This window comes from Halichoerus grypus, chromosome X (genome assembly GCF_964656455.1).
Source record: "Halichoerus grypus chromosome X, mHalGry1.hap1.1, whole genome shotgun sequence".
Taxonomy (NCBI): domain Eukaryota; kingdom Metazoa; phylum Chordata; class Mammalia; order Carnivora; family Phocidae; genus Halichoerus; species Halichoerus grypus.
This window is the reverse complement of record NC_135727.1, coordinates 52,945,417-52,958,517: the sequence shown is the minus strand read 5'-3', so window position 1 is coordinate 52,958,517 and position 13,101 is coordinate 52,945,417. Positions and strand designations below refer to the sequence as shown.

Here is a 13,101-nt window from a genome sequence, read left to right as displayed (position 1 = left end):
CAAATGACACTACAGACAAAGGGCTGATAGCCAAGATCTATAAAGAACTTCTCAAACTCAACACCCAAAAAACAAATAATCAAGTCAAAAAATGGGCAGAAGACATGAACAGACACTTCTCGGAAGAAGGCATACAAATGGCTAACAGATACATGAAAAAAATGTTCATCATCATTAGCCATCAGGGAAATTCAAATCAAAACCACATTGAGATAACACCTTACACCAGTTAGAATGGCAAAAATTGACAAGGCAAGAAACAACAAATGTTGGAGAGGCTGTGGAGAAAGGGGAACCCTCTTACACTGTTGGTAGGAATGCAAGTTGGTACAGCCACCTTGGAAAACAGTGTGGAGGTGCCTCAAAAAATTAAAAATAGAGCTACCCAAGACCCAGCAATTGCACTACTGGGTATTTACCCCAACAGCACAGTTGTAGTGGAAACAAGGGCCATATGCACCCCATTGTTCATAACAGCAATGTCCACAATAGCCAAACTGTGGAAAGAGCCAAGATGCCCTTCAACAGATGAACGGATAAAGAAGATGTGGTCCATATATACAATGGAATATTACTCAGCCATCAGAAAGAATGAATACCAAACTTTTGCATCAACATGGATGGGACTGGAGGAGATTATGCTAAGTGAAATAAGTCAAGCATAAAAAGCCAATTATCATATGATTTCACTTATTTGTGGAACATAAGGAATAGCATGGAGGACATTAGGAGAAGGAAGGGAAAAATAAAGAGGGGGGACAAGGTGGGGGAGACATACCATAGAGTCTATGGACTCTGAGAAACAAACTGAGGGTTTTAGAGGGGAGGGGGGAGGGGGATGGGTGAACCTGGTGATGGTATTAAGGAGGGTATGTATTGCATGGAGCACTGGGTGTTATATGCAAACAGTGAATCATAGAACACTACATCAAAAACTAATGGTGTACTCTATGGTGACTAACATAGTAAAATAAAATAAAAATTTTTTAAAAGTATATAGAATTTGATTTTCACAAACAAAAATGAAAAGTAAGACAAAAAATAAAATTATTTTTAATATTGGTTCAGTTATTCTGATTTATCTATTAAATTGTTTATTAATTTTAATTAATTAGTATATTATTAATTCAAAATTAAGCTATAATTTTTATTTATTTTGAAAATTTAATTAAATATGTCAAATACTTTACATAAATAAAGCTATTTAGTAATTCTATCATTCAGTGTCTACTACTTGCCAAAATAAATAATTGATATCAATGCTTTTTGCATGCTATGTCTAGACCTGCCTGTATACACTTTGAAGAATATGCATTGTTTAATATTGCAAAATGTTCTTCAGCTGTAATGTGCAACTCTTGTGAATTTCATGCTAATTCATTAATTCCTTTAGCATCATGAAAAGAACCAAGAAAGCATACTGTAGGCACTACTGGGAAATAATTTCTCACTGGGTAAGAAACTAGTCATTTATAGCACCTGAGAGAAAGGATTTGATAAGTCTTTGCTGTTACCTAACTAGTTCTGCAGCTCAGATCTCTGATAAGGGTAGAAGCATAGTCAAATAACCTTCCCAGATGTCATCCTCATTTTTTTTCAAGGAATAGGGCAAGAAAAGTGGCAAATTATTTCCTTGGAACTGAAAGGTGTTAGTCATGGAAGGAGATGCTCAGTACTACGTACTGAAACACAAGTGCCAGAAACACCCCCATATTCTTCAATATATCTATCCTCTGGATTTCTAATTGCACTTTCCCTCTATAATGCTGAACTCTGGTCTGGGTACCCTCTTTCTTGCTCTAAGGATGATAGTACAACACTTGCTATCATCCCTGTTTTCAGTTTTTTCCTTCCCCATGAGACCACACATCACTATGTGCTTCTCTTAAATCATATTACACTTCTGATTAAATGCCTTCCATGGATTTATAACAGCTATAAGATTAAACTGAAATTTCTCAGCCTTGCATTCAAAAATCTCTAAAATCTAGCTTGATCTTTCTTTTCCAGCCTTCTCTTTCGTTTCATAGTGCATATGTCTCTATTCCCGAAAAAATAAATAAATAAATAAAATTAAAAATAAAGGAGAATAAAAGATTTTACTTTGGGTCCTCTTAGCACAGTCCTGTCTTTGTACTTTTGGAAATTACAAGGTCACATTATTACCCTCTATCTAGCTGACCCATATGAATTGACCTAGATTTTGCCCAAATCTCACTTTTTTTTAAACTGCAAAAAAAAAAAAAAAAAAGCTACATCTTTATTGAAATAAAATAATCCAGTGAGTGGGTCTGAGAAAGCACAAATCAGTTGGTTAGGGCAATAAGAGCCTCTACCACGTTGCCCATGTGTTCCCTCAAGGTCCGTTCTGCTGCTGCTCTTGAGATTTCCATCTCTGTCATTATCAGCTCCAGATCTTCCTTCTTAATGGTGACTTTGGCCAGTTCCTTCTCCCGCTCCTGTTTGTCTTTCTGCTCCCGGGACCGTCTGTCTCCAATCACATGGCCGTATCCAGATTGGAACTCTGGATCTCCTTCTCCTACGCGTAGTCGGTGACTCTCTCCAGGTCCGCTGCACCGCTGTCATGCTTCCGTGGCTTCTCGGGAGGCCGGTCCGGGCCACTGGTCTCAGTCTCCAACTCCAGCTCCATATCCCCATCGGTAGCCATAACGATCCCACCGTGCCGCTGCACAGGCCCCCCCAAATCCCACTTTTATAGGGAGATCTTCCTTAGAAAATAATCCTAGCAAGACTCTTTCTCTTCTGCGAGTCTTAAACAATTATTGCCTATATATATTAACTCATTGTTTACTAAGTTATGTTCTATTTTCCCTCAAACAGATTATACATTGCTTGAGGACCAGAGCTGTGTTTTATACTGCTTTGTGCTATGAACAGAACCTATCACATAATGGGTGATTAATTAGTATTTGCTGATAACATATTTAAGTGATAGTGTAGATTATTGAACAGTAACCATTTAAAGTATAAAGTCCTCCTGCATCCCAAGGGATTACATTACATTTAAGAAACATTTTTATCTCAGAATAACCTTTTTTGTCTCACCACAAGTAACTAATATTCACCAGGCTCCCAGGAGTTAAGATGCCTATGAAATGCCTGTCTTCAACTTCTGTATGAAATAAGAGAAATAAGCCAAGCAAACATTGTGTTATTATTAATATGTCCAGTGAAAGAAGCCATGCAGAGCTGAATGAGCTGTTGTCATAACCTTAAATGTTTTCTTTGTGAGTTCATTTTACTTTAATTGCATTTCTGTGTGGCATCTAAGTTTACAGTGGGAGATAAAACTATGGAAGAAAATAGTATAGTGTTATGACTATTTTTATAGCCATCTTTTATTGGTTATTCACAATAAAAAGCATAGCATATTCAGGTGCATTAATAAAAAATGGAGACTATAAAAAGCTATTAAAATAGAATGTGCATTATGTTCACTGAGAACACTATGGGATTGAGGTGCCATTTCCCCACCCCCATAAGATGTAAAAGCAAAGTGTTCAGAACCAAGAGGCTCAAAACTAAACTTCAGGTCATACTCCCTTTTATTAATATAACACGATGACCACAACTTAGAAAGAAATCTTATCTACCTTGTGCTTTTAAAATGTTAATTTATATGGACATTTGATAAAGGTTTAGTTTATTTAGTAAGACTTATTTATGCTAAGCGTATGTAACCAGAGAAACTCAAGGATTTATCAAAGGTATCTAGTTCCTTTCCCAAATATATAATACCATGGAATTTCTCTCTACCTCCAATGAACAACAAAAATATAATAATCAAAATTGTGAAGCTCCTGATAGAAATCCAAGAAATTTCCTCATCAAGAAACCGCATCCATGTGGGGAAATCATTAGATACTTTTTTCTATCAACCTCCTTTGAATGGACTTCCCACTGGTGTATTTTTTTAAATTGCATTATGTATTTCTGAAAGTAAATACCCAAACATTTTTATAGCCTTTGTCCTTACAACCTATTTCCAAATGCGCAAAAGACAAGTCTGTTTATCTCTCCAAGATGGAAATTATTCAACCAACTAAGTGATTTGTTCACAGAAACTGACACTGACACAAGTAACAGTCAATTCTTTTTCTTGTAACCAAGTACACAACATTGTATTTCTGAAGATATTCCAAAGGGCTTCATGTCTGGAATCTGGCCTTCATGGCCAAAGATGATCCCATTTTAAAACCAAGAGTGAAATCAAACCAACATAGTTTGTCTTGATATGTTTGTGAATCTTTACATCCCTTACCTAATTTATTGAGAAAAGAAAATTTGGAAGCACATGAAAAGTTTACCCAAGGTTTTCTTTGCAACACAAAGGCAGTTTTATGGTTACTTTAAATTAACTCTTGAAACTCTTAGGTAAAGAGTTCCAGGCTGGAAGATAATTAATTTGAAAGCTTCACTGTTCCTCTCCCTGGCAGTGAGGCTGTGAAAAAGCTACTGTAATGATCAGTCTTTTCATTAGGAACCTTTGGTTGAACTAGAGTTGGGGCAAGGTGGGGTAATCAACTAGAGAGCTTCTCAGGGCAGAAAATGGCCCCAGAAAGTGGGGCCTTCAGAAAGGCCACTTATCACAGAAGCCCTCCCCCCACCAGCTAAGGTCATCATCCTACCCTGAGTGTTAATACAAATTTGCTTAGAATTATGACGTTTTTAATGTTTGGATACCCCCCAATACACACAGTATTAGAGAAATCATACAATAACGCAAATGTATTGATAAGCATTAAACTAAATAGAGGTACTGTACTCAGCTGTATTCATAACCAGATGAATCACAAACTTTTCATGTCATCATGGTTCTTGAGTTGTTGCTTAATGGCAAACACACTATGGGAATTCAAAGACATCACATGTTTAAATACCTTTGTTACTTTTTAAAATTTTTTTGATTAAATGACAAACTTACAGAAAACTTGCAAGAATAGTACAAAGAACTCCCATATACTTATCACCCAGAGTTATCAATTGTCAACATTCACTACATTTGTTTTATTGTGCTAGGCATCTTTGGACACATCATTCAAGGCTTTACTAATTAGCTAAAGCCATACATTATTGTAACATATTACCTAATTATTAGATATAGACCTGACCTACATAGAATGATAATAATGATAATGATAATAATAGTCATTTTCACATTAAGTAATTATAAAAACCTTACAGGGTAAGGTTTTGTTCAGATTATGCTTATTATGCATAATCTTATTATGTTCAGTTTATAGAAAAAAAATTGAAGTCACACAGCTAGGAAGTGGCATAACCATGATTCAAATTCATGTCTTTCTGACCCTACAGCTAGTGCTCAAAAACATTACTGAATTGGGGCACCTGGGTGGCTCAGTTGGTTAAGCGTCTGCCTTCAGCTCAGGTCATGATCCCAGGGTGCTGGGATCACCCTGCATCAGGATCTCTTCTTCTCCCTCTCCCTCTCCCTCTGCAGCTTCCCTGCTTGTGCTCTCTTGCACTCTCTCTCTGTCAAATAAATAAGTAAAATCTTTAAAAAAATTACTGAATCTCTCCCCTTATCAAATGTACTAAGTATATTCATTATCCTTAGTCTATCTAATCCACAATAAGTTATCCCTTCACTTGGGAATTCCATCCATATTCTTAAGGGCTGTGCAATCTAATATGGGAACATGAATCAGTAGCAAAAATCCAGCTGTGGCTGAGGAAAATTTCAGTCTTTTATCCTTAAAGATGATGTTCTCTTTAATCTGCAAAATTAAAACATTCACATATTACTATTTGGGAGTAACCAGCGTGATTTTGAACTTTTTTTGATGTTAAATTGCCTATTCCTGGTATAGGCTTATCTGAATGAGCAATTCTTTGAGAGTGGCTCTTATCCATTTACTACCACACTATTTCCTGTGACAATAGCAGCTCAGGGTTTGCTACTTCACAGGATATCATTAAGGAACAGCCAGAGTAATGAGAGTGAAATAAAACTTATCAGTGACTCAACCTGTAAGTTCAACCCTCCAAAACATTGGAATATTCTAAGATGTCCCTGCCACATTGCTTAAAGCTTACTAAAAATATTAGAGAATTCCAGCATGTGTCAGCCTGGGTGTTTGTGCATGTGCAAGTATGTTTGTGTGTGTCTTTTAATGATGTGCATGTATGTGTTGAGTATAGTATATCTGTTTTTAATAATATCTCAACCTCCTTTGAACCTAAACTCTATTCTCTTAGAAAGACTTTATCTCTAAAAAATAAGAACACTCTTTGTGAAGTTGGACAACTGATTTTTTATTTTTCCATTCTGAATCCTTTTGCTTTGACCAGGTGTTTTATAGCAAGCTACCAAATAATCTTCTTTATTTCCATTAGACAATAAGAAAAGATCAAGAACTATAGATGCTCCTGAATACACACTAACACTATAGTAGGCCTATGGAATTGGATGTTTTAGTTACTTTCTCTGGAGAAGTAAGTTCAAAAATTATTTCTTGAAGTTTTAGAGAAATAATAGAACCCATGACTAATTTTCTAAACTTTAAGCCAACACTATTCAATTTAAATGCTTAGCAGTAATAATGCTAAGGTTTCCATTTTCTGGAAAGTTTAAAAGCTTGAGCAAGTTTGTACATTATCTTATCTGGTGAACCTTAACTAATTAATTCAATAAAATATATTAAAAGCCTGCTCTGCTCGGCATAAAAAATACAAATATAAAAAGGGTTTTGTTTTATTAATATTAACAATAATAGAAGATACTATTTATGGAATCCTTACTACTGACAGTCAATGTGCTAAGTTTTTTTTTAAAAAGATTTTATTTATTTATTTGAGAGAGAGAGTGTGTGTGTAAGAGAGAGCACAAGCAGGGAGGAGGGACAGAGGGAGAAGCAGACTCCCTGATGAGCAGGGAGCCTAAAGTGGGGCTCCATCCCAGCTCCCTGGGATCATGACCTGAGCTGAAGGCAGATGCTTAACTGACTGAGCCACCCAGGCACCCCTGTGCTAAGTTTTATATACATTTACAAACATTTTTTCATGTACTGCTTACAGAAACACTGTAAAGTATGTATTGATACTATCCTCATTTTAAACATGAGGAGGGTTTAGAAAGATTAAGGAACTTGCCATTTGGTAGATCTGGGATAAGAACCTAGGTCATTTTGACTGAAAACATTCCACCTTTTTTTGTTGTGTTATAAGAGACATACTTATTCAATAAATGCCCTAAATTTTATGAGTGCTATAATACAAGTATGTTCAGCAGGGCATAAAAGAGGACATTTAAAAGATGGCTCTTGAGAGAAGCTAGGAAAGATGGCAGAGTAAGAGGAAACTGAGATCACCCTGTCCCATGTTTTCAATTAAATATCATCCACTTCCAAGTCAATAAACTGGAGATGATCTGAAGACTGGCAGAACAAACTCCACAACTAAATATAGAAAAAGTGCACCTGAAAGGTTAGGAAGGCCAGAAAGGCAGAGGGAGGCTGCTTGAAGGAGGGAGGGAGAGGGACATTTGCATAGAGGACAGAGAAATGGACCCTTACACCAGGGATCTCACATGGCGAAGAGTAATCCCCATAATATTTGGCTTTAAAAACCAGAGGGGCTGAATTTCACAAGATTGCATAACCAGTGGGACTTGGAAACTGGAGCTTTAAAAGCCCTCTGACTCAATACTGGGCTATCCAGAAAGTGAGTGATATCTGGGCTGCTGCCATTAAAGAGACAGTAGCCTGTGTGGAGAGATGACATAGAATCAGCAGTTTACACAATGATGGGGGAAGAAAACAGGAGACAGATCTGTTCACAATGATTTTGGAACATGTTGGGGAACTTCAACAATGAGGCAGCTGGCAGGTGTCATTTTCCTCCTTCTCCCCTAGCATAAACACAAAGACACCTGTGGGAGATGGGGCTGCACAGACACTTGTCACCTATAATCCTAGGAGTGTTCCTCACCTACAAATTCTTCTGAGGACTCACCCATTCCAAGCCAGCTGGCTTTGGCCCTGAGCTCAGGGCAGATTTTGTTAAAGTAGCATGGGTCCCCTGCCCAACAGCCTGGTGCATAGCTGCCACCCTGAATTATGCACATCCACCATGCCATACCCCAGTGAGCCCCACCAGCCACCGTGCATGCTGAATTCAGTCAGTTGTGCACCCCCAGGCATTCTTAGCATGACATACCCAGCTACATGCCTTCAGCCACTATCACATACCATGCCCAACCAACAGGCACACAGCTGCAGGGGTGCACCATGCCCAGCAGCCACACTGGCCCAACTGTCACACCACACATAGGCACACCCCATTAGCTAATATCCTATGCTGTGCCAAGCCTCATGCCCCTGGTCACTCCAGTGCACAACCCTGAGCTGCCTCAGTGCTTCTGGGGACTCAGCACAGGAATAGTGGCCCAGCAGAAATTTTGTTAACACTGCAGACCTGTTCCCAAGTATGCCAGGTAGCACACCCCCACAGAGCTGGCCTCCCTGTGTCTCACTACCATGACAGAGGGCAAGCGCAACCCACAATAGGTAGAGAGTCAATGCAGACAAATGCGCTGAAAGGAAAAGTGACTGAGAAAAAAACAGCAGGGCATAAGCAACCTGCATAGGATATAATCCTGAAGTGCCAGGTTCTCATAAACAGGGCACACTGCACTGCAGGCACTCCAGGACATATTCTTCATAAAATCACTACTTTCAAGGAGAAGACACAACTGACTTTCTTAACACAGAGAAACAAATTCAGAGAGGCAGATAAAATGAAGAGACAGAAATTTATCCCAAATGAAAGAATAGGGCAAGGCCACAGCCAGAGGTCTAATGCAAACAGATATAAGTAACATGCCTGATAGAGAATTTAAAGAAATGATCATAAAGATAATCATTGGACTTGAAAAAACAGTGGAAGACATGAGTGAAATCCTTAACACAGAAGTACAGAATAACATAACAGAGATAAAGGGTATAGTGAATGAAATGAGAAACACAATTGATGGAATAGACAGCAGGCTAAAAGCAGCAGAGGAATGAATTAGTGACCTAGAAAACAGAGAAATGGAAAGTAATCGAGCTGAAAAAAAAAAGAGAAAAGAGTTATGCAAAACAAGAATAGACTTAAGGAACTCAGTAACTCCATCAAGTGTAATAACATTCATATTATAGGAGTCACAGAAAAAGAAAAGAGTGAAAGGAGAGCAGATAATTCATTTGAAGAAATGATAGCTGAAAACTTCCCTAATCTGGGGAAGGAAAGAGATAACCAGATCAAGAAGGCACAGAGAAACCCCAACAAAATCAACAAAAGCAGACCAACACCAAGACATATTTGTAAAATATAGTGATAAAAATTTTTTAAAGCAGCAAGACAAAAGAAGTCATGAACTGACCTGTACCTCTGAAATGAATAATACATTATATGTTAAAAAAAGAAGATAGTAGGAAGGGTAAAATGAAGGGGGGGAAATTGGAGGGGGAGACGAACCATGAGAGACTATGGACTCAGAAACAAACTGAGGGTTCTAGAGGGGAGGGGCTTTGGGGGATGGGTTAACCTGGTGATGGGTATTAAAGAGGGCATGTATTGAATGGAGCACTGGGTGATATACACAAGCAATGAATCATGGAACACTACATCAAAAACTAATGATGTAATGTATGGTGATTAACATAATAAAATTTTTTAAAAAAAGGGAAAACCCATAAGAATACCAGGATATTTCTTAACACAAACACTGCAAGCCAGAAGGGAGTGGCATGCTATATTCAAATTGCTGAAAGGGAAAAATATGCAGCTAAGAATACTCTATCCAGCAAGGCTATCATTCAGAATAGAAGGAGAGATAGTTTCCTAAGCAAACAAAAACTAAAGGTGTTTGTGACCACTAAACCAGCTCTGCAAGAAGTATTAAAAGGAACACTTTAAGTGAAAAAGAGAGACCAAAAGTGACAGTATGGAAGTAGGAAACACAAATGCAGTAAAAATGACTTTTTCCATAAAAAATCAGTCAAGGAACTCATAAAAAGGCTATAAATTATGATAACATACACCTAAAATGTAGGGAGGAGAGGAGAAAAGAATGATTCAAAATTACATGGTTGTCAACTTTTATATAGACTGCTATAATGCAAGAGAGTTTATATACAAACTTAATGGAAACCATATATCAAAAACTGTTAACAAATATGCAAAGAATAAAGAAAAAGGAATCCAAATATATCACTAAAGAAAATCAGCAAAACATGAAAGAGAAAACGACAAGAAAGGTCCAGATAAAATCTTCAGAAACAACCACAAACGAGCAATAAAATAGGAATAGATAAATACCTATAAAAAATTACTTTGAGTTTAAATAGACTAAATGCTCCCATCAAACGTCATAGGATGACAGAGTGGATAAAAATAACAAGACCCTTCTATATGTTGCCTACAAGAGACCCATTTTAGATCAAAAGATGCCTGTAAATTGAAAGTGAGAGGATGGAGAAATATCATGGAAATGGATGTTGAAGGAAACCTGATGTAGCAATACTTCTATCGAACAGAGTGGACTTTAAAACAAAGACTGTAACAAGAGACAAAGAAGGACAATATATAATAATAAAGGTAACTATCCAACTAGGACACATAGTAATTGTAAATATTTATGAACCCAACATAGGAGCATCCAAATACATAAAAGAGTTAATAACAAACAGAAAGGAACTAACTGATAATAATACAATAATAATAGGTGACTTTAACACCCTGCTTACTACAATTGGACAGATCATGTAAACAGAACATCAACAAGGAAACAATGGCTTTCAATGACACACTGAAACAGATGAATTTAACAGATATATTCAGAATATGACATCTTAAAATAGCAGAATACACATTCTTTTCAAGTGCACATGGAACATTTTCCAGAATAGATCACATATTAGACCTAAAAAAAAAAAAAAAGTCTCAACAAATTCAAGAAGATGGAAATCATACAATGCATCTTTTCTGACTACAACACTATGAAACTAAAAGTCAACCACAAGAAAAATACTGGGGGTGCTTGGGTGGCTCAGTCAGTTAAGTGTCTACCTTTGGCTTAGGTCATGATCTCCAGGTCCTGGGATCCAGCCCCACATTGGGCTTCCTGCTCAGCAGGGAGTCTGCTTATCTCTCTCTCTCTCTCCCTCTGCCCCTGCCCACCACTCATTCTCTGTCTCTCTTTTTCTCAAATAAATAAATACAAACTTTAAAAAAAGAAGAAAGAAAAATTCTGGAAAAACTGCAAATACATGGAGGTTAAATAACATGCTACTTAACAATGAGTTAACCAGGAAACCAAGGAAGAAATAAGAAAAATACAAGGATACTAATGAAAATGAAAACACAACAGTCCAAAACCTTTGGGATACAGCAAAAGCTGTTCTGAGAGGAACGTTTATAGCAATGCAGGCTTTCCTCAAGAAGAAAGAAAAATCTCAAATAAACAACTGAACCTTAAACCTAAAGGAGCTAGAAAAAGAACAACAAATAAAACATAAAACCGGCAGAAGGAAGGAAATAAAGATTAGAGCAGAAATAAATGACATTGAAACAAACAAACAAACAAACAAAAACAGTAGAACAGATCATAAATCCAGGAGCTGGTTCTTTGAAAAAAAATAATAAAATTGATAAACCCCTAGCAAGACTGATGAAGAAAAAAAAGAGAAAGAATTCAAATAAACAAAATCACAAATGAGAGGAAATAACAACCAACACCACAGAAATACAAATAATCATAAAATATTATGAAAAACTATATGCCAACAAATGCAACAACCTAGGGGAAATGATTAAATTCCTAGAAACATAAACTATCAAAACTAAAACAGGAAGAAATACAAAAGTTGAACAGATCAATGACCAGCAATGAAATTGAGTGAGTAATCAAAAAACTTCCAACAAAGTCCAAGACCAGATGGTTTCACAGGTGAATTCTATCAAACATTTAAAGAAGAGTTAATACCTATTCTAAAATTATTCCAAAATATAGAAAAGGAAGGAAAACTTTAAAATTCATTCTACAAGTCTAGCATTACCCTGATGCCAAAACAGATAAAGATACAACACAAAAAAAGAGAACTGCAGGCCAATATCTCTGATGAATATAGATCCAATAATTCTCAATAAAATACTAGCAAACTGAATCTAACAATACATTAAAAAATCAGTCACCATGAAAAAGTGAGATTTATTTCTGAATTGCAAGAGTGGTTGAATATTTGTAAATTGTTCAAAGTGATACATCATATCAGTAAGAAAAAGAATAAGAACCATATGATCATTTCAATAGATGCAGAAAAAGCAATTGACAACGTGCAACATCTATACATGACAAAAATCCTCAACAAAGTAGGTTTAGAGGGAATATACCTCAACATATTAAAGCCACTGCTAGCATCATCCTTAATGGCGAAAAAGCTTTTCCCCTAAGGTCTGTAGCAAGACAAATATGTCTACTGTCACCACTGTCATTCAAATACTACTGGAGGTCCTAGCCACAGCAGTCAGACAACCAAAAGAAATAAAAGGCATTTAAATTGGCAAGGAAGAGGTAAAACTCAATATTTGCAGATGGCATGTTATTATATATAGAAAACCATAAAGACTCCACACACACAAAAATATTAGAACTGATCGTGAATTCAGTAAAGTTACAGGATACAAAATCAATGTATAGAAATTTGTTTCATTTCTATAGACTAATAATGAAGCAGAAGACAGAGAAATTAAGAAAACAATCCTATTTACAAGTGAACTCAAAATAATAAGATACCTAGGAATAAACCTAACCAAAGAGGTGAAAGACCTGTACTGTTAAAACTATAAAACACTGATGAAGGAAATTGAAGATGACACAAAAAAATGCAGACATTCCATGCTCATGGATTGGAAGAAACAAATATTGTTAAAATGTCTATAACACCCAAAGCAATCCAGAGATTTAATGCAATACTTATTAAAATACCAACAGCATTTATCACAGAGCTAGAACAATCCTAAAATCAGTATGGAAGCACAGAAGACCCCAAATAACCAAAGCAGTTTTGAAAAATA

General features: G+C 36.5%; 1 pseudogene; it reads right to left on the bottom strand.

Moving 5' to 3' along the window:
* Window positions 1-2,240: 2,240 nt before the first annotated feature.
* On the bottom strand, window positions 2,241-2,696 carry LOC144380569 (huntingtin-interacting protein K pseudogene; annotated as a pseudogene).
* Window positions 2,697-13,101: the final 10,405 nt, after the last annotated feature.